A 27,433-nucleotide genomic window follows, 5' to 3' on the forward strand; every position below is an offset into this window, starting at 1 on the left:
TCACCAACCAATACCAGGACTGTACACCAAACATTACCGACGCATCACAAATCAACCTAGAAGTGTTCAAAACGTTACCAATATTTACAGGTGACGCGAACCACTATAGGTCATGGAGAAAACGTGCCTGGACACACATGGAGAACATCAAGGATTACGTTACTACACCCACATATTACACGGCACTCTCAATTGTACATTCAAAAATTCAAGGAGAAGCGGCCGATATTTTAATAAACCACGACACAAAATTCAATTTTTATTCAATAATAAACCGTCTTGATTACACCTATGCGGACCAGAGACCTCTGTATGTGTTGCTCGACGGAATGAAGAGATTAAAACAGGGAAAAGGACCCTGGCAGAGTTCCATAGCGAAGTCAGCAAGTCACTTAATCTTGCACTCACTAAGGTTGAGATGGACAGCTCAGGAAATCCCTCAGCTATGAAAGAATATGCGAACCAGGAAGCTGTACGGACATTCATTCTCGGTCTGAACAGCAAATATACCAGTGGCACCCTCTATAGCCACAATCCAAAGGACCTAGAAACTGCTTACGCTATCGCAAGTACGATATATCATGACAATATGAACTCAAAATTCGACGTTCCACAATACAATCAGCACAGACAACATAATACATCACAGTATCAATACACAAGCAGAAGATATCACGAGGAACCACAAAGGTACAAACCTAACGTGCAGGTGCAATACAATCAAACTGCACCCCGCCAACAACACCAAGCTCAGTTATAAATATAGGGCCAAGAAAGAAAGTGAATCTTTGCAAAAAATTAATTATACGATTAATAGTGAAAATTATAGGGCAGAAATCGAAGAAATTATGCAAAAAAATGAAATCACAAACGAAGTGCTACCTTATACTACCGCGATACAAGCTACCATTAGGACGAACTCCGAAGATCCTATTTGGACCAAGCAATATCCGTACCCTATGTCAGATAGCGATTTCATTAACAAAGAAATTAACAAACTTTTAGAAAATGAAATAATTCAACCCAGCAAAAGTCCGTACAACTCTCCCATTTGAACAGTCGCTAAAAAAGGTACCGATGAACAAGGGAAACCTAAGCGCAGAATGGTTGTAGACTTTCAAAAGCTAAACGCTCAAACTATTACAGATAGATACCCCATACCTGATGTGGCTATGACCATACAGAATTTAGGTAATGCAAAAGTATTTACAACTTTAGATTTAGAGTCTGGCTTCCATCAGATCCTTCTTAAAGAATCTGACAGGGAAAAAACCACCTTTAGTGTAAATGGAGCTAAATATGAATTCCTTCGTATGCCGTTCGGCTTGAAAAATGCTCCATCAATTTTTCAAGATGTATAGATGATATTTTGAGACCATATATCGGCAAGTTCGCATACGTTTATATAGACGACGTTCTCATTTATTCTTCCTCTCCCGAAGAACATATCGAGCACATCCGCATAATAATAAACGCGCTTCACCAGGCCAACATGAATATCTCCAACGAGAAATCTCACTTTTTCCAGAACTCTGTAGAATATTTAGGTCATATAATTAAATATAACAAGATTACAGTTGATCCTTCAAAAATACAAACCATTAAAGATTTTCCTATTCCCATAACGCTTAAGGAACTCAGATCCTTTCTAGGCCTTGCGAGTTATTATCGAAAATTCATACAGAATTTCGCAGCCATAGTCAAGCCACTTACCACGTTCCTCAGAGGAGAGAACGGTGGCATATCCAAGAATCAAAGTGCAAAAATAAAAATCAGCTTAGACGAACGTGCACTAGAAGCATTAAACAAAATAAAAGAAGAATTACAAGCCCAGGTTGAACTCTTCCAACCAAATTTTACCAAACCCTTCGAATTAACCACAGATGCTAGCAATTACGCTATAGGAGCCGTATTATCTCAAAACCAAAAACCCATATCATTTATTTCGCGAACGCTCAGCGAAACAGAACAGAATTACTCCACGAATGAGAAAGAGTTACTCGCAATTGTGTGGTCACTACAGAAACTACGTAATTACTTGTATGGTATAGCAGATTTAACAATTTACACTGACCATCAATCATTAATCTTCTCCATATCAGAAAAAAACCCCAATACAAAATTAAAAAGATGGAAAAATTTCATTGAAGAATATGGTGCAAAACTCGTTTACAAACCCGGACATCAGAACGTTGTCGCTGATGCACTTTCTCGCCAGCAAATAAACAACACTGTAAATTCTGATGACTCCCAACATTCAGCACAAAGCTCCCAACACAAAAACTCAAACGAGTAAAGAAGCCAATAAACTCCTTTAGAAATCAAATTATTGTGAATCAGTCAGATCAAAACTCCGCCGAAATATCGTCACAAAACATATTTTCTAACAGCCGACACACGCTTTTTTTTAACACAAAAACTGAATTACTAGACAGACTAAAAACTATAATTAGACCAAAGGTCACTAACGCACTTCTTATAGACGAACAAATATTATTTTACGTAGAAAACGAGATTATCAACACATTTCCGACTGTATCAATTGTACTAGCGCAAAAATTGGTAGACGACATCACCGAAACCGAACAACAACAACGAATCATACAAGACACACACAGACGTGCTCACAGAAACTACAAAAATAACGCACAGGAAATTTCGCTCAGATACTACTGGCCAAACAGGACTGCGAAATTTGTCTTACAAATAAGTATGAACGCCGACCAAATAAACAACCAATAGGTTCAGCACCAATACCGAACAAAGTAGGCGAATACATACACTTACATTTATTTTTTATGAACAATAATATATACATTAGTTCAACCGACAAATACTCAAAATTCTGCCATTTGAGACAAATACCATCAAAGAAGGACACATACAAATACGTTGACGAAATACTATCGCAAATATACCCAAACGCAAAGTTTGTAATGACTGATAACGAGTCAACACTTACTGGCATATGTGCACAACAAATATACAGGCGGCTACAAATAACGCATACCAAAACTCCAGCCTATCATTCGACAACAAACGGGCAAGTTGAACGGACGCATAGCACGATAATTGAACTCGCGAAAGTTTTGGCACATGAACACAGTTCGGCACCTGATGAACAGATATTCGAAGCAGTCCGACAATACAACAAAACAATCCATTTGGTAACCAACGAGAAACCCGAGGACATATTTTTCAATCAAAGAGAGTATCCTGACATCAAGGAGTGTCTTCAAAAAAACCAAGAGAGAGTTTTACGATCCCATAACCGCAATCGCAAACAACTGACCTATAAAGAAGGAGACGTAATATATTCCAAGACGCACAGAAGGAACAAAAACGTAAAAAAATACGCGAAACACATAGTTAAAGAAGATAACGGTAAGACAATAACAACCAATAAAAGAGTTATTATACATAAAGACAATATCAGAGTAAAGGCATGTACGGAATAATATTTATCTCACTTTTCTCTATCGTACTTTGCGATAGTATAATAGATTTAACCGATAGGAAATATGTACTTGTAGAAACAGATCCTGTTTACATATATCAGGACACAGCTTTCTTATATCACATATCTAACCTTACAAAAATAATCGCGCCGTACGAAAATATAATGAAATCATCATACAATCTAGAAAACCAACCTGAAACTCAAATATTGGTGAACAAAATAGAATCTCTGAAAAATCAACTCATCCCAAATATCTATAGACCCAAAAGATCACTTAACTTCCTTGGTTCCATGTTAAAATTCATCACTGGCACACCAGACAACGATGACCTTGTAGAAATCAAAACTTCACTTAATATGCTAATAGAAAATAATAATAAGCAAAGAACAATTAATTTACAGTTCCAAAGAATACTCGAAACCCTTGATCCCAAAGCAATAACCGAAAAAATTATTATATCAAAAGTTTATAATGAACTCCAATCAATAACGAACACTATAAATTTTGCAAAACCTAATAATTTTTACTCTGGCACACTAAATTTAAAAGATGTATATGATTAAATAAAGCATGAAAAGTTGGATCTTCCATTAATTAATATATTAGAGTATGCAGACATTTATATCTGTTACCTACAAGAAGCAATTATAACCATATACAAATATCCTATCCTCGAAACTAAATGCAGCCTATTTAATGTATACCCTTTAGCACATAAGCATGGTAAAATTAATTTAAACCTTAAGATCGCAAAATGTAACAATTATCAAAGAGTATCTAAATGTAAAAATTATATGAGTACCTTTATTTGTAAATCAGAACCCTCTGACAATTGTACTATAAAAATATTAGAAGACAAATCAGCCCAATGCGATACAATCCATGAAAACAATGCTCCACTCCACATCTTAGAGAATGGATATATTTTGACAGATTACCAGCATACTTGGAACAACATACATATATCAGGCCCTAAATTGATACATTATAATGAATCCACAAACATCGATAATATCACGTACTACAATCATCAAGGACAATTGAGAGAAATCATACACAATCAACACAGCGAAAAATTTGAAGTACTCCGTATCCTTTCCTCAAATTCAATCTACAAATTCAGTAATATCCAAAAACTCTCAACATAAAATCTGAAAAAACCGATGACGTAATTTATGGACGGCCCCAAAGAGGAACCGTAGAAAGCCTGGCAAACTCATTGCGCAAGAGAAGCATCGTTTCATTGCGTTGTCTACCATGATAAAAACGTTGACGGGCATCAGTAGAAACAATATAAAGGCCTTCTTGAGACGTGACTCTGGATAAGGCTACGTAGACCAAAGACTGTGAATGTGTCTTGCTGTATTTGTACACAATTTCATCAAATTTTCCCCCTTGTGACTTGTGAATAGTCAATGCGCAAGCCGGTTTGAGTGGAAAATGAATTCTTTTCGCATGGATGGATTTATTTCGGTTAAGAGGTACTGATGCAGATCTACGGTTGATAGGAACTAATTCGGTACTGATTCCTTTTGCGTTTGCGTAGCCAGCTACTTTTCCACGAGCTTTAATACCAACTCCTTTTGGAAATAGAAGCCAAACTCGCAGTACTTCATTTTGAGTATTCAACTCAACATATGATAATTTACCCACTGTCTCATTGGCTAAACCATTGGCGACATCGATCATCGCCGCTGCTACAACGTTATCGTTATTCTTGAATTAGGATCTTGAAGAAGGTGTTGATACGGATCAGGAATTTCTTCTACATTAACTTGATTTCGATGATCCTGTGAATCTATATCATAAATAGGGCTCTGTTGACCGTTGCAACTGAATCATTGTATAAATCTACAAGTAGCCCATCCTAAGATTTTCACTAATACACATTCAAAAATATCCCACTTGGTAGGGGTTGCCTCGAAAATTCTACTACTAAAATCACACTTGGTACGGGTTGCCAACCAATATTCTGCTACTAAAGTCACACTTTGTACGGGTTGCCAACCATTATTCTGCTACTAAAACGTCCAAATGACAGAAATCTGCTATAATGTGTTGCCGTGTTATGTTTTAAAATTTATAACTTTAAGAATGTTTTTTTACATACTCAAATATTTTTCGGTTGTTTTAATTCCTAAAGATTAAATTTACATTTTATTATTTAAATTAATATTTGTTGTGTTGAAATATTATTAAATGTTTCCAATTTTATCAAATATATTATTTTATAATTGAATTGTACCTGATTTTTATATATTTATTTTCGTTTTTGTTTAAATCAAGTTGAATATTTCAACTTATATTGTTAATGTTATTATTATTCATGAACCTGATTCATGTACCTGATTTTATGTATATATCTTTTCGAGTTATAATTGTTATGAAAAGTAGATTGTTTTAGAACTGTATATATTATATGGGTGAATATAGGCCTCCTGGGGAACCGAACACCCAAAAGAGATCGGTAACGCGCCTATATTGCAACCTCAGAGGTGGTGAGGTAAAGCAATAGATATATAATAATCTTTTGTTTCGAAAATTTTCTTGAAAGTTTTCATTATTATTTTCATTACAAATACATGTTCATAAACAAATTGTTACACTACAACCTTTTATTTAAAACTCTGTGTCAAAAAAGGCATATTCGATCAGGTGATCACGGCTGTTTCACACACATAGGAAAACAGCTGATTCTTTGGCTACTTGTAGGCTTATACAATGAACTGAATATCGACAAGCAACTGTCAGCCATTGCCAAAAGCAGTGTACATATTACAAACACACACAGGCATAATATATAGACTCGTATCTGTCATATATTGTATGTGCCTTGGCTCGCTGTGCCTGCGCATACGCGTACAGCTAAATCACAACAATATAAAGTCATTAAGCATAAATCATGTGACAAACTAAATAAATATGTGGTAGCCGCAGAGCAACACTGTCGTTGTAAATTTTTGGCCACTGAATTCATTTGACTGCCATTTCTTTTTGTTTTTGTTATTTTTCTATTTCCTTTGCAATCGCTTAATTGGTTGTTAAAAATAATTTATTTTATTAACGCGCAGTTCATCAGAATGGAGTTGGCCATAGGCAAAATGTTTGAAAGTGTGGTGGAAGAGGTGAGTACTGGCGCTTAACTGCATAAAATAATTAGTTTGTTTACAAAATTAACACAGCTTCTGCTTCCAGCTCTCGATCGTGGGTTTGAACTGAGCCTGCGCAAGGCTGCTTATATAGCACGGTTTTTAAATCAGCATATAATATTCAATGAAATTTCGTTCAAGCATTTGTCATCACTGCATTGCTCCAGTCAACGATCGGTCTTTAGCGATCATTACTCAACGCCTTCACTATTTAGAAGTTTACTTGAAAAAATAACTGGAAAAAACTCCAAGCAAATTAAAGAAATAATGTTAAAAATTAAATGCATATGTATATTTACTTATATATTGGCATGTAACTGTTTCGTACAAATGTGTTATGAATATTGAAATATTATTCTATTTTGCGGCGCCATGCAAATTTGATTTCAATGCTGCCATATTACTCGCTTTTGTTTAATTACTCAGCACAGAAATATATTTTATAACTGTATTCACTTTTTCATGCTTATTTGGAAATTTAAGTACTTTGTTGCACACCTTCCGCGACCACATGTTTAATACTCAAAACTAAAATATGTAAAAATTAAATAAAATCGGAATTAAAATTGTGGCAGAAATCAAGTTCGTGGGTTGGCTGCAGTTGCTGAAAGAAAAAAAAAATAATAATAAATTAATATCAATAAAATAATAACACTTTAAAATAGAAGAACAACAAATTTAATGCGGCTATCCATATCACTGCAGCCAATCTAATATGGCGGCGCTCGTACCAATCAGCTGACCGTGTAGTGTATAGACTATGATAGTAGTATAGATGGCGCTATAGTCATAACAACAATAACTCTACACAAAGTATACATAAAAGTATACACAACTGAAAAGTGGGGAGAAATGATGCGTGCGAAAACGTTACCGAGTTCATCTGAGGTCATTCATCAGTAGATTTCACTCCTCATATTTTTTCATACCAGGCGCCTTATATGAAAAACGATTCTTAAGGGGTAAACTCCAAAAAATTATAATTTCCGCGGCCTCCTTCATTGGGAGACCCAAACTATACATTTAACAAAAGAAATACATATATGTACGTTTATAAATATGTTTTAATATTAATTTATTGTTTATACTTACTATCATCGCATTTATACTAATATATCCCTTTCGGTTAAAATACAAATGCTCATCATCAGTTGGCTTTATTATATTTATATGTGTTCCATCTATGCAACCGACAATTCCGGGTATTTTGTACTTTCCAAAGAAGTGATTTCTTTAAATCAACCTTTCGTTTTCATCTATAGAGAGTTTTATTCACTGACCGCAAATGTACTTCTCTAAGAGGCATATCAATTGTCTTTACAATCTGCGACACCGTACTTCTTGCCAAACTGATGCAAAAATCACGTCATACTCCCCGTTGGTAAGCACCCTCTGTTAAAAATCGCAATTTTGCTGTCATTTGTATTATAGGCAGAATCTTCGAAGGCTGCAAATGTGGTTCTATGATATTTAACACTATAAGAAATGCGTGTTTATTCAGTCGATAATGTGATATAAATCTGTAAAGTAGCGTTACAATATATAAAAGCTGTTAAGTAAATGCAAGCTAAATTTCTCTTACGATTCCCCAGCACCATCAGGTGGATAACTTTGGTCTCTTAATATTTTCCTTGTAATTTTTTCGTTACTTTCTTCTTCTAATAAAACAAAAGCTAAAATCGCGGGACTCATTTTAAATTTTATTATAATTGCTTTCAAAGTTCACAATAGTAGAGAGCTGATTCGAATATTGGTTTTGCATAGACAAAAATCCAATCAGATTCTGTGACATCATTGAAAATCAGAATTCGACAACACCCTTTATTATGATAACAAAACACATACAAAAATATTGCGAAAAAAGTGACTACTAAATTAGAAGTTTGTTGGCAATAATTATTGCTTGTGGGTTGCCATTTTAAGATATTCCTAGCCAGCTGATATTTCTTAAAATGGATCACGATTTAAATAGCACAATATATTATATATTAAATTTGTGACTGTTGGTTTAATAGTAAATCATACGACATACTTGTATGCGGGCTGATCATAAAATATCTCAAAACTTTTAACCAACATGGATTTAAAACGCACAGGCATTGTATAATCCTAGGCACAGGGTCATGCATAAGTAAGTTTTACTTTAGCTTTACTTTTATAACTTCTTACCATGATCAGGGAGGGTAGTGAACTTTGAACCACGTAAGATTTTAAATTTAAAAATTCATCACTTTCGCGGTTAGAGTTGGCGTTATAGAATAGCGCCATCTGTACTTCACCTCTTTAACTTGATATTAAAACAGATAAAAATCTATTATTCTATTGTTAGTTTCGTTGTCATCTTATACGGGGGGTGTGGTAATAGATGCATCATTTTAGTTAACCCAGCTTCTTTATTTCACTTCACTCATACAGTATATGCATACTTACACACACAGTATATACTCACATGCTACTGATCGGTCGAATTTGGATAAGTGTACATGGAATGACATTAGATATTGAAATAACTCTTGAATAATAATTTTCGTCAAAACGGTCCAGATTGTTACAGCTTATTAAAGAATGTTTGACATTTTCGAATTAACGACGTGTGTACAGGACAACGTCTGTCGGGTCTACTAGTCTTTATATATATATTTCTTGTGTGTGTGTGTATGTCACTGAACTCCTCCTAGACGGAGTTAGGGGATTCAAGGATGGTTAAGATTCACAATTTGGTCCACAGGAAAATGTTTATTTAACTAATTTTTCATTTATAAGTAGTTGTTAATTTTGTAATGTTTTACCAGAGAATGCTAATGAATAGAGAAGGTGCAAATGTTAAAAAGTACTAAATTGAGCTTTTTACAAGAGGAAACATCGAAAAATAAAACTCCGACTCTTTTGAAGTACAGCACGCAATGATCGAAACGGGGAAAGTCTATAAATCGACACAACGAATGTTGCATAAAAATATCTAATAGACAAAGCCTAAGCGGCCGCGATTCCAGTTATGCGGTGGCGCAGGTCGTAAGCTTGAAGGAGTTAAGCCATTCCGAATACAAACGCTTACAATCGAATCCTGTAAATCATAAACCTTTATTTTTGATTTTATTTTATTATTTAAGATTTTAGCTAATTTCAATTCAATTACTTTAATAGCATATTTTACTTCCTGAGATAATTCAAATTATTCAGGAAATATGTTCATATGTTTAGGATTATTGCATATTCCCTTATTTATGCGTATTTACACAAATGTGACAATCACACATACATTCATAAGTACTTGTACACGTACGCTGATGCTTGCTTCTTCTTGCCCCGCACAAACAATGACTTTTGAACTTTTTGCTTTTTGCGAGACGCAAGTTGAACAATGGCAAGCAAGGAGGAGTCAGGGGCGCACTGACACATAAGTATATCAGATATATTTTTATTAATCGATTTTTTTTTTAAAACGTTTAAATAAGTATTCATATATGTGTATTTATATTTTTACGTAAATATAATATTATAGTATTGTGTAACTAAGTTCTAAGATATAAGTATTTCTCAATACAAATTATTCAATATGATAATACAATATAAATCCTCTGTTGAAACGCCTCTGACCATGATGTCACGCCATGGAAGTAACGGCGAGTTCGCGCGGAGACGGGGCGGAGCAAAAAATTTAGTTCTGACAAAACGTTGAAAAAAACCAAATGACAACTTTGCCGACAAACACATATACATACGAGCTCGCTTACATATTGACGCTGAATTTTGAGCATCTTGACAAAAATTGTTTGAATATTTTTGCAGTGCTTTGCTATTGAAAATTTACTTATACTCTTTTGAAATACTACGACTACCGATTGGGCTACATTTTTATGCCATTGAATTTAGATAAAATGGGCTAAAACGTAAAACTATGAAATAATGATAATAAGTAAACATATAAAAATATTATATGTAGTGTGCTTAGAATATATAGAAGTAGTTAAAGATTTCATATGAATGGCAATTTTATATAAATTTTATAATATGTCATATAAATGATGATGATTTCAAGTCGCTGATAGACCATGTTGTCCATTATCCTTTCTGAAGGGAACATCAGACAAATTCTTCAATTTCTGATTTTTAGCAAAGGTTGTGACGAAGCAGCTTGTGGGCAACATACAAATGCGAGGGGGATGGTAGAATTTTCAGTGTTACAAATTGTAAAATTGAAATTTTGGTGATTCTTTAATTTAACTGAAGACATTCTAATTCAATTTCATTCATTTTTATTTAAACTTCATTTTCGCGCATTTTCAGTAGGAATTATGAATGAATTTGTTGGCGTTGTAATAGGAAATATTAAATAAAAATAGAACGAGCGAGCTTGAATCTTGTTGGTCGATGATGGTGCGTCTAGGTTTTTTTTTGTCGCTTGTCCACATGATTAGTTTTGTACAAAAGACATATTGAGGGCATACATACTTATGTGTATGCAAATATATTTGGCCACGGGAATGGAGAAAAAGCAATTTCAAGAATATTCATATATAAATATATTGTAACGGCTATTGGTTACACACTTATCTTTATTTCTAATTCCAAGAACTTAACACTTATTGCTTGTCATTCGAGCTTACAACTTCTTGCTTATGTCTCAATTGTTCTTATCACTACAACACTCTGTGTTTGCTGCACAACGCGGCAGCCCTTATATAGTAAATCTGTAACAAAACATTGCTTCTAGAACATTCTGGCAACTACGAATTCGCTAACTAGTTGCTTCTGGCAGTTTATCGTTGATTCGATTTTGTTCTATCATCCATGTTCGTCACACTGCCCTCCACCTAAGTCTGATCGTCCCGATTACGGATTCCGGATACTCAGTTTCTGGTACATCCCTTGATTTAAAGCTGACTTGAGATTCCATTCTTGATCAGAACGTAACTCCATTGGAACACCGAATCTCGTTACCCACTTGTTGATGAATGCCTCCGCCACTGGTTCAGTCTCTTGGTTAGCAATTGTGTATACTTGTGGCCATTCGTTGAAATGGTCCTTGACTACCAAAACATGACTATTTCCTAATTTATTGGTGGGGAATGGACCATCTTCATACACGCCTATTTTCTCAACTGCCGCACGCGAATTATGCTGTTTCATCTGCCCATGACTCCTGGACCTTGATCCTTTAGCTACAATGTTCTCAGCATATTTCGCAATCCTTTCTATAGCTGATTGACAACCAGTCCAATAAAACCTTTGCTTCAAATGCCCCAAGGATTTCATGTCTCTCAAGTGCCCTCCTCTTGGACATTTGTACTGCACGTTAAGAACATCAGGAATTCCAACCCTTGGAACAACCATAAGTACTCGGAAGGTTTGCCCATTTTCGCTTTTCCATACTCGATGCAAGCAGCCATACACTAACTTTAAACTGCTCCGTTCTGCCCAATATGATTTTGTGACTGACCTTCCTGTAGTTATTTCTCCAATCGTTGTACATTAATTCAACTCCACTTCATGTAATGTACCTTCCAATTCTGGATCTTTTTGCAAAGAGTCATCCGTTTCAGGTTCAATTTTATGCTGATCTTCCACCTGTGATGGTATACACGCTTCCTGCTCTTCCAACTGTAAGGACACTTGTGCTGGTATCCAAGCTTCTTGATCTTCTAACTGTGAGGAACCTTTTACTGGTTCACATGCTTCCTCCTCTTTCAACTGCGAGGACACCTGCGCTGACATACGCACGTCCAGCTCTTTCGACTGTGAGGACCCTGGTACTGGTACACACGCTTCCTTCTCTTCCGACTGCGAGGTCACTTGTGCTGCGAACTGCTCTTCCAACCGCGTTTCTAACGAGGACAATTGGGATTGTTGTGTCAACATTTGTGATAACACCTCTGCTATTTGTTGGGTTATACGTGCATCCTGCTCTTTAAATTGTGTCGATATATCTGTTGATATTTGAGACATACGTGTGTCCTGCTCTTTAATTAGTATCGATATATCAGTTGATATTTGAGACATACGTGTATCCTGTTCTTTAATTTGTGTCGATATTTGCGTTGACATTTGCGATATTGCGGCAAAAACCATGTTTATGTCCACAATCTTTGACGAGCATTGAGCCTCTTCCTTTTCTTCTATCTTTGTTGTCTCTTCTTCTAATTCCATGCGAAAGACATATTCCTCAACATTAATGTTTTCCGCCTCCATGGCCTCTCTCAACCGTGATTGTAATTCAGTTTTTAATCCATTTGTCGCCAAACCCCGTTGCTCCAGCTCCTTTTTCAGTTGTGGAATCTTCAGATCGTTGAACTTGGCCATTTTTAAATAAATATCTCCTTGGGAATTTATTTGACAATCACACTTCTGACACCAATTGTAACGGATTTCTCGATAAATCGTCTACCTGTAACTCACTCTTGAGTTCGATCACTAGATTGTTAAATAAAAGTCACAATTTAATGGCTACACACTTATCTTTTTTTCTAATTCCAACTAACAACTTAACACTAATTGCTCGTTATTCGAACTTACAACTTCTTGCTTATGTCTCAATTGTTCTTATCACGACAACACTCTAACTAGAACTGTGTTTGCTGCACAATCTGGCAGCCCTTATATAGTAAATCTGTTGCTCTTATACGTTGCCTACCTCTCAAGGATTAACCAAATATATTGTACATCCTAGGGTATTACGATAACTTCAGTTTTTTTAGATAATTAACTCTAAGAATAAATACCTGTTATAGAATAGATTCAACCTGTTCACAATCAATTAAAACGACTTCAAGTTTTCATTCAATACAGCTTCTACAATCTCTGAAAGCATTCTAATATACATATTGACATGCTATTGATTGATCGGATTGTGATAAATATAATAAAAATTTCATCAAAACGGTCTAATTGTTACAGCTAACTTCAAAAAGTTTCCATTAAAGACGTGATACAGGACAACGTCCGTCGGGATTCTAGTTTATTATAAAATTTAAAAAATTATTTTTAATTTGAAAAACAATAGAATTTTTGAAAAAATACACTTTCCGCTTACGGATTTGTAATCTTCGCGTCCAAATAAGACCAATTTAAAAAAAATTATAATTTCCGCAGCCTCCTTCATTGGGGGACCCAAACTATACATTTAACAAAAGAAATACATATATGTTTTAATATTAATTTATTGTTTATACTTACTATCATCGCATTTATACTAATATATCCCTTTCGGTTAAAATACAAATGCTCATCATCAGGTGGCTTTATTATATTTATATGTGTTCCATCTATGCAACCGACAATTCCGGGTATTTTGTACTTTCCAAAGAAGTGATTTCTTTAAATCAACCTTTCGTTTTCATCCATAGAGAGTTTTATTCACTGACCGCAAATGTACTTCTCTAAGAGGCATATCAATTGTCTTTAAAATCTGCGACACCGTACTTCTTGCCAAACTGATGCAAAAATCACGTCATACTCCCCGTTGGTAAGCACCCTCTGTTAAAAATCGCAATTTTGCTGTCATTTGAATTATAGGCAGAATCTTCGAAGGCTGCAAATGTGGTTCTATGATATTTAACACTATAAGAAATGCGTGATTATTCAGTCGATAATGTGATAATATTTTCCTTAAAATTTTTTTGTTACTTTCTTCTTCTAATAAAACAAAAGCTAAAATCGCGGTACTCATTTTAAATTTTATTATAATTGCTTTCAAAGTTCACAATAGTAAAGAGCTGATTCGAATATTGGTTTTGCATAGACAAAAATCCTATCAGATTCTGTGACACCATTGAAAATCAGAGTTCTACAACACCCTTTCTTATGATAACAAAACACATACATAAATATTGCGAAAAAAAGTGACTACTAAATTAAAAGTTTGTTGCAATAATTATTGCCTGTGGGTATGCCATTTTAAGATATTCATAACCAGCTGTAATTTCTTAAAATAGACCACGATTTAAAAAGCACAATATATATTAACCGTGTGACAGTTGGTTTTATAGTTAATCATACGACATACTTGTATGCGGCCAGATCATTATATATCAGAACTTTTAACCAACATGGATTCAAAACCTACAGGCATTGTATAATCCTAGGCACAGGGTCATGCATAAATAAATTTTACTTCAGCTCGTATCGATCGAAATCACGTGCACTCGTTAGTATACATAGTATATAGTATAGCAATACTCCAATATATGAAAGAATTTTCACGGAAACTAATGAAAACACACATTACAAATAATTAACCCTATTAGTATTAGAGAATTGAACTGAAAAGGGTAACAGATTTTAATTCTCGATGAAAATGTTGTCTCATATGTGGCAACATTATATTAATGCTCAATTACATCTTGTAAAAATGCTTAATTTTTTACATGCTAAAATACCAAAAGCCTTAAAACTAATATTATTCACCAATTTTTTTATATTTTCAATTTTTTCATATTTTCATTAATACCAATAACACAAAACCCAAATTTAAGGTAATAATTTTTCAAATTACAGAAAATAATGTTTTAATAGCTTAAAATTTCGTCACTAAAGTATGTATGAACTAAAAATAAATTGTGAAAAAAAAGTTCTAACGGGTTTATTTGTGAGCATTGATGGACGGTTAATATTTCGTTGGATAGCCTTTGAATTTTTAATTGCACTTAACCTGGATGGCATGGACTTTACCAGCTTTTGGGTTACTAAAGGTGGAATCTTGCTCCATACTTCGATTAACGCAGCTATCAAAGATTCTTTGCTGGTTAAATAATCCCACAAATGCTCGATAGGGTTGACATCAGGAGATTGGGCTGGTGTTTTTAATTGTTTGGGTGTTTTGTAAAGAAGCCATTCCTTAACAATGCGAGCGGTGTGTTTTGGATCGTTGTCGTGTTGGAAGACAAATGATCCTTCTAGTCCCAATCTAGCCGCACTTTCGCTCAAATTTGCTTTTAAAATGTTAAGGTAATCATATTTGTTCATTGTATGCTCAATGAACACAATATTACCTACTACTGTATGCTGCCATACATCCCCACACCATGAGCGACCCACCTCCATGTTTTACCGTGGCAGTCATATTCCGTGGATCAAGCTCAGTATTCACTTTTCTCCAAACTTTTTCATGTCCATCCGAGCCAAAAATATTGTATTTACTTTCGTCCGAGAAAATAAAAGAAGTGTTCGTCTTTATTTTCGTTCTGTTTCACTAACTTCAATCTTTTTTGTTTGTTAATGTTGTTTATGAATGGCTTTTTACAGGCATTACGACCATGGTAGCCAGCATCATACAGTACTCGACGAATAGTTTGGAGATCGCAGGTTCTACCAGTCTCGTTTTCAATCTCTGTACTCACTTTTGGTGCACTCTTCTTTGGGTTCACCTGTATCTTGCGTGTTAAAATACGCCGCTCGTTTGCATCAATTATTTTTGGCTGCCCAGTAGTAGAACTACTTTAATTTGTTATTTTTCCAATTTGCCTTTGACTTCTTTTTCGTTATGTAGTTTTATTATAACATCTTTTGAATCTTGTGATAGTTCTCTTCCGCGCGGCGCCATAGTCAAAATTTAAATTAATTTACGGTTGAAATATTATTACAACTTGGAAATCTTTATATCTTAAACAGAAAACATACTGAAATGGTGATACATATACAGTGCATACTTATTTTTGTGATACACTGTATATATTTTTTCATTATCTTACTCATTTGCAAAAAAATATATTTTATCAATTTTTCATCATAAGATTCGTTTATATAACAAAAAATAAGCACGCATATTTGAAGTGGCACTTGTGTATTTTGTTCAAAGTATTTCATTTTTTTCTTTATGTTGATAGATAGGTATTTCTGCAAGAGAACGTTGTTATAAAGTCTCATTTCTGTTAAATAGCAGCGAATACCACAAAAAATGGTGTACTCCCTTCTCGCAATTTTGCAGCTCTGTTAGCAGTCCAATCGAGCATCATACAAAATTCAATTTGCACCCATGCAATAAGCTAAGTCGTTTCATTCATCAAAACAAACGCCTTACACACCTCCCCGAACATGCGTTTGCCAACAAGCGTCTTTTCACGACGATGGCAAAAGCTAGAAATCATAAATTGAACAACTTTGTAATGTTCCCTCTAGAAGGGAAAAGTGACAATCCTGCAAAACCACAAAGCACAGAAAAAAGTGTCAACAAAGCTTTTGTCGATTTAAAATATTTTACAATTCTAAAATATTTTTCCGTGGCTCGCAAAAATCTGCGCCAATATGTATGCAAATTACCTTCCTTCTTTATGGAAGTATTAAAAAATATAGTTATATATAGAAATCAAACGATTAAGTTGAGTGGTCCTGATAGAAGACTGAATCTCTTTATTTCAATTTGCTTTTATTTATACATTTTTCTTATATACTTAAGTCTTACAATAAGTGCCAATTTACAATATTCGCTTATTCAGCAATTAGTTTTATTGTTTATATTGTATGGGTGGTCTTAGCTTAATAAAAAGAATATTGGTTGCTTAAATAAGCAAAGATGCTTATTTAAGAAGCTGTGGTCTTAGCTTTATTGAAAAGAGAATTGATTACTTAAATAAGCAAAGATGCTTATTAAGAAGTTGTATTATTGCTGAGTGAAAAAAATAGTTTTGTTTATAATGAGCGTAAAGCTACTTTGTGGAGGCTGCCGTTAACTCCCCCCTCTCTTAGATGAATCGTCCCCGAATCATTATCATTTTTGATAAGTTATTTATTTTATCCAAAATAACGTTATATGATATTTTTTGAGATTCTAAATTTCTATTTATTTTAGAATTTTTATACGATTCTTTAAATTTTACAATCCTATAAATTATGTACATTATTAACAAAATTACAAGTATGTACCATAAAAATGAATGATGTTTAAAAACTTTCATTCGTTCAACTAAAATATTTATGTTTTCAAAGTTCATTTCTTTATTTTTTGTTTTAATATATTCTATAATTTCAAAATTATTAATATGATTGTTCTTTAAATATTTCCAAATTTTACAATCGACATATTCATATATAACATTGTTAATATTTGTATAATTCTCAAAAGTAACAAGGCAAATTCCATTTATGGCATAGCCATCAACTGTGTTATTTCCGGAGACTAATATTGCTCCTTCTTTAATTACATCTATTTCTTTATTTTTATACTCTCGCAACCTGTTGCTACAGAGTATAATAGTTTTGTTCACCTAACGGTTGTTTGTATCACCTAAAATTAATCGAGTTAGATATAGGGTTATATATATATAAATGATCAGGATGAAGAGACGAGTTGAAATCCGGGTGACTGTCTGTCCGTCCGTCCGTCTGTCCGTCCGTCCGTGCAAGCTCTAACTTGAGTAAAAATTGAGATATCTTTATGAAACTTGGTAGACATGTTTCATGGTACCGTGAGACGGTTGGTATTGCAGATGGGCGTAATCGGGCCACTGCCACGCCCACAAAACGCCATTAATCAAAAACAAATAACTTGCCATAACTAAGCTCCGCAATAAGATACAAGACTGTTATTTGGTACACAGGATCACATTAGGGAGGGGCATCTGCAGTTAAAATTTTTTTTTGTGGGGCGTGGTCCCGCCTCTAATAGGTTTAATGTGCATATCTCCTAAACCGCTAATGCTATAATAACAAAATTCACTGGAAGCAAATGTTTTTAGCACTTCTATTGACGGTGTGAAAATAGTTGAAATCGGGTGGCAACTCCGCCCACTCCCCATATAACGGTACTGTTAAAAAGTACTAAAAGCGCGATAAATCAAGCACTAAACACGCCAGAGACATTAAATTTTATCTCTGAAATGGTATAAGATGACTTTATAGGAACTTCGTCCAAAATTAGACAGTGGGCGTGGCACAGCCCACTTTTAGGTGAAAACCCATATCTTGAGATCTGCTCAACTGATTTCAACCAAATTCGGTGCATAACGTTCTTTTCATGTTTCTATGTCATAGTGCAAAAATGGGCGAAATCGGACTACAACCACGCTTACTTCCCATGTAACACCATTTTCAATTCCATCTGATTCTTTCACATTCCACTATGCAAATCAGGCAAAAATGATTATATCGGGGTAAAACTTTGCGTGAATAATGCAATTAAAGTATGCCACCTTGCGGCCAAAAATTGTCTAAATCGAACCAAAACTGTTCAAACCCCTAAGTACTAAATATGTGGACCCCAGTGCCTACAGTTGACCTTCTACCGAAAATATCAGTCAATCCACAAAGAAATCTCAAACGAGTATACCATTTGACCTTGCGAGGGTATAAAATGTTCGGTTACATCCGAACTTAGCCCTTCCTTCCTTGTTTTCTTTTATTTTTTTACATTTACCTATTTTCCTGGACAAAATATCTGATAGGCAAGTATTTGTATTATTAATTTTATAATACGTGTTTATCATTTCTTTTTTACAATTTTTTATATCAATATATATTTTTTTGCATTTTGCAATTTATTTGCCAATTACTAGTTTACCGTCCTTTTGTGTGACTGCTCTTACTACATTCATTTTGTACTATATTTTTTATCAATTAACATCCTTCTTTATAGAAGTACTAAAAAAATATAAATTCAAGATTTAATAATATCTTTATGGACTATTCTATTTCTGTAGTTAATTTCAACCTAATTCCCTAAATCTTCCTTTATTACTTGTTTCTTGTATCTAGGATTTAGCTTATTTCTCTCCCTATTATTTTTTTAAGTAAATTACATACTCATATATTCTGCCTTTGATTCCATATCTAGCGAAAGGGATATGGGTATTGTTTATTTTTATTTTCAATTATTGTCGTGATTTCTTTATTCACAAAAGCATTTGATGCTAAAGCATACTGATACTGTTTACTCCAAATTGGAGTATTTACCGAGTGTCTTATTTCTGCACGAATATCCGTTCAAAACGGTAAATTCATGTTTATTGAAGAACGTATTTCATTTATTTTATTTCTTATTTTTTCCCTCAAATATTTAATTCTTTCTTCATTTATGCCGGTATTTTCTTCGGCTGGTTTATATAATTGTTTTTGTTTATATAATCTTTTTTATTGTTGGTAAGTACGTCGACTGGCGTTGTAGAACTTTGTTCCACAGTAAATTTTATTTTTTTGTGGCCGGTATTATCATAGGCTGTCGTTGTAGAACTTTTTTGTTCCACATTATATTTTTTATAATTGAATTTTTTACTTTTGTTGCCGGTATTACCATCGGCTGGCGTTGTAGAACTTTTTTGTTCCACATTATATTTCTTATAATTGAATTTTTTATTTTAATTGTGCTGGTATAAATCTTCAGCTGGCGCTTCAGGAGTCTCTGCTCCCAAAGTAATTATATTTCCTTTAATGTTTTCATCTTTTAAATTTCCTTTAATCTCATGTTGCTCAGATTCATCTCCTAAGCTAAATATGTCTTCTTCCTTTTCATTATTTATTATCAACTTTGTTTCTTTTAAGTTGATCACTGCATTAAATAAAAAGTCTGCTTCTAAATTTTCGATTTCGTAAAAAATTTGTCTTTTACCAAATAGAGTAATAAAATGATAAAATCGTATTATCGAAAATCCATTAATTGTTTTAACTCTTTTATATATATTTAATTCGTTGTTATACTTATAAATTCCTGATTTTATCTACTAAAATTTTAAAATTGTCATGTAAGAAAATATATGGCAGAGCTAATTTTGATCTAAAAAATTATCCTCTTTAATATTATTTATCCTTTGTGTTTTATTTGGTGGTTGATTACTTATTTGTGCGCTGGCATATGGTCGTTTATCTGTAGTATGTATTCTTGTATTCTGTACATTACATGTATTATTTACATTATAATGTGGTCGATTTTGGATTCTAGTACTTGGATCGACATCCATTGGGATAGGTCTTGCCTGAATGTTTTGTTGTAAGAGCCTTTGGTTATAGCCTCTTTGAAGTTGGGTTTGTGGAAACCGTAAATTATTATTGAAATTTCCGTAATTGATGTTAGTACATTGTCTGTAATAATTCGGATTTTTCCCGAATTTTGATGCGAAAATTGCTTGCATTTGGCAAATCACTTGGTGATAATGAAAATATTATATTGGCTAAATTTCCATTTAGACCTGTTATAAATATACGCAACGCATCCCGCCTATTTTTTGCGTTTAATTCTTTAGTTACGGCACTATCCGATCCGTAAGTCATTATCGTTTTATTAATAAGTAAAGTTAATTTTTCATTAACCTTATTATAGTATTCTATAATTGAAGAAGTACCCTGTCGCAAAATGCTCATCTCCTGTTCGATAATATGAGCTGGTCGTTTATCCGCGTAAGCAAAATCGAGTCGTGCCAAAATGGCATCGAAATTAAGAACCGTCCCGTGATTGGATAAAATGTCGTTAGCGCCGTTTGTAATTTTATTTCTTAGTATAGTTAATGCAGCAAAATATCTACGGCTGCCCCTTACATACAATCTTATTGCGTTATTGGCTGATTCCCTCCAGCTAACGTATTTAGTTTGTTTTCCATTAAATTTTGGTAGTGACTTGACTACCTCAAGTGACTCATCACAATTGATATGTGGATCGATCACTTCTATTTTATAATCAACTACTGTAGTTGACTGTGTTAAGTCCTGCAGTTGCCTTCACAACTCCTCTACCTCCAATCCAAGTGAAGCATTTGTTGCTGTTATTAGTCTAGCAACAAGATTCTCGTTCTCACTATTTAGAGCCATTTTTTATTATTTTAGTTTTTGTATGTTTTAAATATGGGCAAGTTTCAGTTCTATGGTTCCCTTACAATGATTACAATAGTACAGCATTTCGTATTTTAGTGTACTTGAATTATTTGCCATTAAAAAATATTTTCTTCCAGGAAAGAATGCTTTTTATTTGTTCCTATATGATCCTTATCTTGTTATGTTTTTCTGCTATAACCATTTAAGAGTTTTCTTTTAAATTTTATTTCTTTTTTGAAAAACTCAAATTGTGGCTTTTTACTTTTCCCTATATGATCCTTATCTTGTTTTGTTTCTACTACAACCTTTTAAAATTTTAGTAAAATGTATCTGACCTACATTTGCCTGAGTCAGTTGGTAAAGCGTCTGTAATTTTTGTCAAAGTTTTGGAAATACATTTTTTTATTTTATTTTCTTATATATATTATAGATACATATTTTATTTTTTTGACTTTATTACTTTCGGCTGGATTTGTGGAATCTCTCTGTTCCTTTTTTTAACAATAATTTTTGTGATCCTTTCTAGAAAAGGAGACTCTTTTATTCTGGAGGGTCTGGAGTACAGAATCGCAAAATTGAGTTTATGTTATAAACCGGAGGGTTCCCCTTGCGGTGGTGAATTGCGGTTTCAAAATATTTGTTATATGGCTAGTCGAGCCTTGATTTACACCATGCTTTTTTATAAATTTGAGTACTTATACTTAAAATATTTTGTATTACTAGGATTATTACAATAATACAATTTTATTGTTATAAATTTAATATATATTAAAATATTAGCTTACTAGGTTTTCGTCCTTCTCTAAAGGGGTTTGTTGATTGGTGTTATAATTCCTTTGCTTCTGTTGATTCCTGTTTAATTACTTCGCTTGTGCTGATTGCTGTTTAATTGTTTCGCTACTGTTGATTTCTGGCACGGAGTTTGTGTGCCTTTGGCCGCTGAAGTTTTTTTTTGCACTATTCTTTTTGTTCTGACTCTTCGATTGTTAATATTTGATGTTATGTTTTATATTTTTTACACATTTTATTCAATTTGAATTGTTTTATAATTGGCGTAGTTATAGAGCAACACTTTTGTTATAGTTTGCTTGCTGTGGTTGTTATTTCACTACATACACGCTTGTTGCATTTTTTTAAGATTCGTTTGTTCACAGCGTTTACAATTATTTGCTTGCAATCGCTCTACTCATAAAACAATATAATATTAGTAAAAATAAATTGATTTCTTACTTCACGCGAAAATGTTTTCCACAATTCTTACTCTTCAAACTTTAAAAATCTTTAGTATTAGAACTTTTTTTTTTTTTTGTATTTGAATCGGTTTTTTGTGTTTTTTTTATTTGTGCACTCGCGTAGCCGTACTTTTTGATTTTCGGGCCTTTTATTCGCGTCGTGCTCGCGTAGCCGTATTTTTGACTTTCGGGCCTTTTATTCGCGTCTCACTCGCGTAGCCGTACTTTTTTTTTTTTTTTTTCTTTTCTTCTCCCGAGAGGATACTTGATTGCTATTTTTTGTGGTTTCGACACACGTCACTATGATTATCCTTTCGGCTAGGGATACTTGTTTTTTTCTCCCTTTTTTTACCGAGGATATCACTAACACATGCCTCACGCGTTGGGTGCCAATTAACTTCCTTTTTTATGTAAGTATTAAAAAATATAGTTTTCCGCGCGAACGCGCGAGTTAAGGAATGTTTCATTAAACAGAAATGACCAAAACATCTCTTGTTTATGCTGAACCACACATAAACAAATAGTGATAAGAAATCCCAACATCTGCTGCACACATGGTGTGAAATAGAAATGGTATCACACATAACGAGTGTTATCTCCTACACGCTATCCTCTCGAGACCGTTTGTAACGACAAACAATCGGCCGTAGATAGTGTGTCTTTCTTCAAATAGCATAGCAGACAGCAAATAGAAACTATTATGGTACTAGTAGTATAAATAACCCTAAAATGTATATATGTAATCAGTCTTAGTTTTTGTGTGAATAAAAGAACTTGCCCTGACGGTGCAGAAAACACAACAACATGATTCAATTATAATTAACTGGGGGCTCAACCGGGATAGCAAATTTTACTTGCTATCAAAAAAGGCCAGGAGACATCCTTGAAAGGACAGGAACTCCGCGATCCTAAAGAAGGATAAAACTAAAATACCACGGGAAGTAGGACTTCCAGTACAGAGTGCTTGAAAAAGTAGCATACGATTCAAAGCAGATCCTGAAAAAGCGGACAGCGCCGAATCCAACAAGAACGAAACAACAGTAATCTAAGGAAGAAGATTACATGTTTAAACCTCGATCAAACAGAAAGAAAGCAGCCTTTGACGACAACAAAAAATTAAATACATTCCGATTGAAAGCAAAAGCTATTAAGATGACTGAAGCAGCAACTTAAAGCACACATTGATGTCCTTACTCAACTCAATTCGTTAAAAACCGACTTCGATGCATTAAGGACACAATCACAGGTTTCGATGAACACGGTACCAACCATGCCTGCTCTAAAACCACAAATCACATAGGCTAGCCAAATAAATACAGAAATTTTTAGATGCCTACCAACATTTGACGGAGCAGAGGGCATATATAACCTTTGGCGCATCCAGGTGTGGAAACAGATGGAGAATATAAAAGAATTTATATACAGTCCTGAGTATTACAATTGTGTATGCATAATCAGAGCAAAAATAACAGGAGCCGCTTCTAAAGTTCTATCAGTTAACGGAACTCAACTTAATTTCTATGCTATAATCAACCGCTTAGATTATACCTACTCGGATAAACGACCACTACATGTTCTGAAAGAAATAATGATGAAGAAAAAGCAAGGAAGTAAAACTCTCACCGAATTCCACGACGAAATACATCAGGCCTTAACATTGACTCAACAAAAAATAGAAACAATGGAAGAAAATATGCGAGCTGGAAGATTATCAGACGTGAGTGATGACGCCATCCGCACATTTATTATGGGACTCCGGAGCAACTACACCAGAGGTAGACTTTATTCAAATAAACCAAAGAGCCTCGGTGAAGCATATGCGATTGCTTGCACCATCTACCATGACAATCAGGATCTACACTTCAAGAGCACTGTTCCCCGTCGACATGATTCGAGATATGAAGGTCAGACCACCTTTCATCACCAAAGGAATGATCGTCAACTGAGACCAGCATATTGCGTTAATACTCAACGGCAACCAACGTATGAAGAGCGAAAGAATTCCGGTAGCTACATCCAGCGAAATGGCCAACAGCAACCAAAACCTATACCTATGGAATTGGACTTTTCACACTAATACGTGAAGCAAACGCATCAACACTCAACAAGAAATCCGCCTCACCAACAAAATCCATTTAAAAGGGAGAGAAACGTATCATCCCAAAACTTTAACCACAATAAACTACAGCGTATCAACCAAACCAAACAAGCTCACATTGAATCTGTGACCATCTCCAACTACGAGGAAAACTTTGAATCTGGGAGTACTTTTTTAGGCGAATAAACGGGTTGCCATGCATCCAGACGAAATGCGGACTAACAGGCACACCCGTGACTTTACTAGTGGACACTGGATCCACAAATAACTACATTAATAAGAACTGCGACATAGGTAAGTCAGTATCAATAAAACCATTTAGAACAAAAACTCTACATGGCTATTCGGTTATAGATTCAAAAAAAGTGATCACAATGTACGGGCATCACTTAGTATTCTTTGAAATAGGCGAATTAAATGAATTCGACATGATCTTAGGTGAACAAGGCCTCAGAATTATTAAGGGAGAGATTAACCTCTTTGATTATAGCTTAAAGTACCAGAAGAAAGTAGCAGGAAAAAAGGAACCTTTCATTAATTATACTGTAGATAATGCCAAGTATGAGGAGGAAATTAAGGAAGTAATGAAAGCAAATGAAAATATTAGTGACACCCTACCCTTCACAACCACTATCCAAGCTACGATTAGCAATACCCTTACCCCGTGGCAGACCATGATTTTGTCAATAAAGGAATAGATAGGCTTTTAGAAAATGGAATAATTCAGCCGAGTAAAAGTCCGTACAATTCCCCTATTTGGACTGTTCCAAAGAAAGGATTAGACGACAATGGTAGACCTAAACGGAGAATGGTGGTCGACTACCAAAAACTTAACGCACATACTACAAACGACCGCTACCCTATACCTGATATTAATATGACAGTTCAAAATTTAGGTAAAGCTAAAGTTTTCTCGACCATTGATTTAGAATCAGGATTCCATCAAATTTTAATAAAGGAATCCGATCGCGAAAAAACCGCATTTGCAGGGAATGGCGCAAAGTATGAGTTGGTTAGGATGCCGTTTGGAATTAAGAACGCACCCTCAATCTTTCAACGATGCGTAGACGACATTTTGCGACAATATATCGGTAAATTTGCTTACGTTTATATAGACGATGTTTTAATATTTTCTTCTACGCCTGAAGAACACATAGAACATATTCGAACTATAGTCAATGCACTGCATGAAGCTAATATGAAACTTTCGGACGAAAAGTCGCATTTTTTCCAAGACTCCGTTGAGTACCTTGGCCACATAATTAAACATAACCGAGTAACGGTTGATCCAAGAAAGATTCAAGCTATAAAAGAGTACCCAATGCCAAAAACCTTAAAAGAACTCAGATCATTTTGAGGATTAGCTAGTTACTATAGGAAATTTGTAAAAAAACTTCGCACAAATCACTAAACCACTAACTATACACCTACGAGGTGACTCAGGAATGATTTCAAAAAATCAAAGTGCGCGAGTAGAAGTGAAGCTCGATGAAGCGGCAATTACCGCCATAGAAAAAATAAATTTTATGGAATTTAGTCCCAAACTTGTCTACAAACCTGGTCACCAAAATGTAGTAGCTGACGCACTCTCCCGTCAACAAATAAACAATACAACAGATTGTTCTCAACATTCAGCACAGAGCTCTCCAACTGACCAAATAAAAAGGGTGAAACAACCTTTGAACTCATTCAAAAATCAAATTATACCTATTCTAGACCCCACAAAAGAGACAATTGACTTCAAAACCACATTTCCAGGTAGGACGCGTCACACATTTTATTACAAAAATAAGCAAGATTTAACTACAACAAGTAGCTAAACCCAATGTAACTAACGCGCTAAGAATAGATGAAGAGTTAATATTCTACTTTAAGGATGACATTATTTCCCACTTCCCCAATTGTACCTTTGTGATAGCACCAAACTTGCTAATTGACATTACCGACCAACACGAACAATTAGAATTAGCAGGAAAAACTCACAGACGTGCACACCGAAATTATAAAAACAATGTGCAAGAAATATTGCTTAACTACTTTTGGCCTAACATCAAAGAAATGTGGAAGAAAGAAGCGATAGACTGTCAAATTTGTTTGACAAACAAATACGAACGACAGCCAAACAGACAACCTATTGGAAAAACACCAATACCAACAAAAACTGGAGAATATATACAGATGGAAATATTTCACATGAATAATTGTATGTATATAAGCTCTACCGACAAATATTCGAAGTTCTGCTATCTCCGAAAAATTCATACCAAAGCAAACTGTCACGAACATATAGAAGAAATACTTACACAAGTGTAAAAAAGGCCATTTATAATTGTATGTATATGTGGCAACATCATACACTACCGACAGGCTACAACTATGTTAAGCAACCCCATTCTCCTTCATCCTGCAATTCTTCCCTTCTTCTCACGGACGCCAAACTGACAAGACGTGCCAGCAGCAGGACCGCCAGCTTCAAACATTATCAACGCAACCATTAAAACTGGTGACCCCGACGTGATCAAAATGGCACAACAAGGTGAAAATAACGCGCAAACATCGTCACCCCCGAACGTTCGACAGGCAGTGCAACCGCAAAGCATTTTGCCTAGATCATCAATCGAGGTACATCAGCCTGATTTCCACGTGGACGCAGCTATGGTACCACGCATAAGCCCACCCAATATAAACGAAACAAACATCGAGTCGTATTTTTTGTCATTGGAGTTCTGGTTCGCAGCTACCGGTGTGACACACGACACAAGG

General features: G+C 34.6%; 1 long non-coding RNA gene across 1 annotated transcript; it reads left to right on the forward strand.

Annotated features, from left to right (window-relative positions):
• The first annotated feature begins 6,057 nt into the window (after positions 1-6,057).
• LOC138857585 (uncharacterized) lies at positions 6,058-6,892 on the forward strand. Its single transcript, XR_011396707.1, has 2 exons — positions 6,058-6,586; positions 6,657-6,892. It is a non-coding gene; the product is annotated as an uncharacterized lncRNA (long non-coding RNA).
• Positions 6,893-27,433: the final 20,541 nt, after the last annotated feature.

This window comes from Bactrocera oleae, chromosome 5 (assembly GCF_042242935.1).
Source record: "Bactrocera oleae isolate idBacOlea1 chromosome 5, idBacOlea1, whole genome shotgun sequence".
In the NCBI taxonomy this organism is placed as follows: domain Eukaryota; kingdom Metazoa; phylum Arthropoda; class Insecta; order Diptera; family Tephritidae; genus Bactrocera; species Bactrocera oleae.